This window comes from Benincasa hispida, chromosome 11 (genome assembly GCF_009727055.1).
Source record: "Benincasa hispida cultivar B227 chromosome 11, ASM972705v1, whole genome shotgun sequence".
NCBI classification, from domain to species: domain Eukaryota; kingdom Viridiplantae; phylum Streptophyta; class Magnoliopsida; order Cucurbitales; family Cucurbitaceae; genus Benincasa; species Benincasa hispida.
The window spans coordinates 45,244,226-45,248,693 of NC_052359.1; positions in this window are offsets into that span (position 1 = coordinate 45,244,226).

Below are 4,468 nucleotides of genomic sequence, written 5' to 3' on the forward strand. Positions count from 1 at the left end.
TTTTAACAGCAACTCAGCCTTCTTCACTTGTTTCTTCAATTACATCTTAATATCAACTCTATGACTCCAAATAAATTATAGACTCTTAAGAAAACATATAAGCTCATCAAACAAGGGCCAATTACAAATTTAATCAAGGAATCAAAGAGAAATTAAATGGAAAAACTCAGAAAACCATATCAATTCACTATTTTCTTATAACTCATGAAAAAACACCCACCACACCAAAATTAATCCAAATTGAATGCTTAAATGATGATCTGATTCCAATTGTAGGAGTATATCAGCATGTAGCGGAAGTAACAAGGATCAATAAGCATACTAATTCATTAATTTTGGTTATAAATAAAGCATGCTCATACAATAATAAGAGAGTTTCAAGCAATACCTTTGTAGAATTTCTTGAATCTTGATTCTCAACTGTAAAACTTCTCCAAGTTTTGTTGTTAACCACCTCAAGATCTCCCCTACTATTCTCTTGGAGCTTTAGATTGAGTTGTGAGACTCAAAATAAGCTTGAATGAAGGGAACTTGGAGAAGAACTGGCCGCAACAACCCACTTGAAGAACAACTTTTTCAACTCGAATTTTTCAGCAAAAACTCAATTGATGCATGCCTCAATTCCACTTCCATCTTCTCTATTTATTATTGGACATTCATGCAAAGAAGATGGTTGCATTAGATGCAGCTCATGCTTGGATATTTGAAGCAAAACTTAAGTGGGTTTAGTGTGAGCTAGTTGAATGAGAAGTGGAGAAATCCCACATTTCAAATTTTGTGTTTTTGGAATTTTGATTTTCAAAATGATTTCTAAAAATCAATTTTGTTTTTCAAAACTGAAAACATTTATTAATTTTACAAAATTAATTTCATAAATTAATTTTCTGATAAAATTAATAATAAATAATTAATTAAACAATTTAATTAATTCTAATTAATTTAATATCAAATATTAAATTAGTTTTACACAAATTCCACCTTCATGAATTTAATATTTAAATCATATATAAATATAAATGAATTCTCCAATTCCATTTAATTCTAAAATTAAATGCGTAATCATATCTCATATAATTACTAATTCCCTTAATTCTAATTTGAACGTTTCAAATTAACTTATCACACTACTCTAAAGCTAATCCATCTACGAGCAAGTAGGGGGACCTCGCAGAACTACAGATCATGGGCTTCAACGATCCGATATTAATTGGCTAAACTTTTTACATCAAATTAATCCTCATTCGTTAACTAATGGGTCACTGCACTAAAGCCCATAGTTGCATTCCCCTCGATGTAGATATATTATGTCCACTTGATATAACCATGATTAGTAAGTTAATCCTTCACAGGTTGTTTGTAATAACGGTTGGGTCAAATATCTATTTTACCCCCGAGATTATCTCTTGTTCCTTAAGTCCCACTGATCCTCTAATGAAGAATTGATTTGTGATCCAATCAACAAACCGAGTCGTCCTCGAGCCAATGAGAGGGTGGGGCCCCTTGTTCAAGACTCGGAGTCAGCACTTAAGCGAATAACCTTTCTACTAACCCTAAAAGTGGGTAGGAGTGAATTCCATCTTGCACCTTATGTCCCCAGCTATCTACCTCGTCTTACCCCTGAAATGGAGGTTTATTGAGCCGGAACTATTGAGCCAACCCTCACCTATGCAAATCTAAGGATAATCTCGAATAAACAAGAGTTCATAATTAGCTCAGGGTTAAGGTCAAGTTACCTAGGTCATCGCTTTGAAATAGTCCGTCTTAAATAGTAAATAACGTTATAAGCAAGAGTGACTAATTTCATGGTTCTATCTTATACAAACTCATTGCACAGGACGCCCCCACTCCTCATGTCATAACATGTACGAATTAGGATCACATCATCTATAACACTTTACAACTTCTTGTAACAACTACAGAGTGGGCCACATCCGATAGTGTTACCAGAATAGGGCACCCAACCTCATTCAAATACTGTAGATCATTTTGACCATTCACTAGAACCTAATCCACTTTTATGAATCCACATAAAGTTCAAGTACTCATGTAATAGTCATGGGTCTTTTAGTTTATTGGATTTCTAATAAGCAATACATATATTCAATAACCCTTTATTGAATTTTCAGAATAAGTTTTATTATTTATAAACCACGAGTTTTAAGACATAAAACCTAACAACAATATACCTACAGTGAGGGGAGTGCAACTCTGGGCTTTAGTGGAGTGACCTAGTAGTTAACAAATGGGAATTAATTCGGTGTAAAGAGTTTAGCCAATTAATCTTGGATCGTTGGAGCCCATGATCTGTAGGTCGACTAGGTCCCTCTACTAGCTCTCAAACGGATTAGCCTTAGAGTAGCGTGATAAGTTGATTTGAATCGCTCAAATTAGAATTAAGGAAATTAGTAATTATATGTGGTATAATTATACGTTTAATTTTGGGATAAACGAAATTAGAGAATCGATTATTATTTAAATATGATTTAAATATTAATATCATAAATAAGGATTCATGAAGGTGAAATTGGTGGTAAATTAATTTAATATTTGATATTAAATTAGTTAAAAATTTTAATTAATTATTAATTATTAATTTTATTAGAAAAATTAATTTTGAATTAATGTTTGTAAAATTAATATAATTTCAATTTTAATTGTTAAAATAAAAACTGAAATTGAATTATAATTTTGAAATTTGTTTCAAAATTTCAAAAACAAAGAAAATTGGAATTTGGAAAGCCCACAATGTGGGATATTTCCACTAAGAATTTCTAAGCATCTTAGTCATCAAAACTCACCTAATTCCCCCAAGTAGGAGGTGTAATTCATGCAGGAAATCCATTTGCATGAAAGTCATGCAGTAAATAAACCAAATTGGAGTGGAAATCGAACATGCATTGAAGAGATTTTTGTTGAAAATCTTTTTGAAGAAGTGGTCTTCATTCTGCTGAAAAACAGAAAACCTTTCTCCTCCATTTCCCTAATTCAAGCTTATTTTGAGTCTCACAACTCAATCTAAGGCCCAAGAGGATAGTAGGGAAGACCTTGTGGTAGTTCACATCCAAAGGAAGGGAGGATTGCAGCTGGAATTCGTGATTCAAGAGATACTTCAAAGGTTAGCATTGAAACCCTCTTTTTAGTTTATAAGCATGTTGAATTTGAAGCCAAAATTAATGAATTAGAATGATTAACGATCCTGTTTTCTTCCGTTGCATGTTTCCTATGTCCAAAATATATACACATTTCGACCTTTTTTCTCTCTAAAGACGACTGATTTCCTATACAACCAACTAGTTAAAGTTACCCATCAAAACAATGATAATATTGGCATTTGTTTAGAATGACTTACATCTCATTTTTTTACTTAATCGTTCATTAACAAATGATGTCCACTGTTCTTGATCTATATGAGAATTGTTGGGTTTTATGTCCTAAAACTCGCAGTTTGTAAAATTAAACATATTCTAATATCTATAAAGATGTTATTCAATATTTCTTCAATAAAGGTATTGAATCTATTAATTGCATTCATAAAGTCTAAATCGAATAAACTAAGATCCATGACTATTATATGAATAGTTGAACTTTATGTAGAGACATGTTGATGGATCAAGTTCGAGTAAATAGCCAAAATGATCTATAGTATATGAATAAGATTGGGTGCCTTGTTCTGATAACACTATTAGATGCAGCCTACTCTATAGCGATTACAAGTTGTGTTGTAAAGATACTACAAACGATGCAATGAGTTTGCAATGTATTGACATAAGGAGTGGGGGCATACGATGCAATGAGTTTGCATAAGATCGGACCAAGAAATAAGTCACTCTTTATATATAATGTTGTTTACTGTTTAAGATGGACTATTTCGCTTAGATGATCTAGGTAACTCGATCTTAATCCTGAGCTAACTAAGAACATCTGTCTATTCGATATTATCCTTAAATTTGCATGCATGAGAGTTAGCTCAACAGCGCCAACTCAATAAGCCTCCCATTTCAGGGGTAAGACCAGGTAGATAGTTAGGGACATAGGGTGCGAGACAGAATTCACGCCTACCCAATTTAAGGACGGAGAAAGGTTATTCTCTTATGTACTAAACCCAAGTCTTGAACAAGGGGCCTGATAACTTGTAGAAATACAAATTATTTATACCATCTTATTTAGAATATGCGTCAAAAAGAAGGAAAAAGTTGCGTTGAACATATAGAAATCGACTTAGAAACGCAAAAGTTGTAAAATGTTGGAAGCACACCCGCTGACCCCATTGATGGAAAAAAGGGATGTCCAAGTCTTTATTTTTCAGGAAACATGTATCACCGCATGTGATGATCGCTCGAGGAGAAAAAGAGCAACGCATTCACACCGCATGCGACGATCGATCATGGACAAAAAAAGAACAATGCATTCGCACCACATGAAACGATTGATCGTGGATAAAAAGACCGACGTATTCGCGGGGATTTCT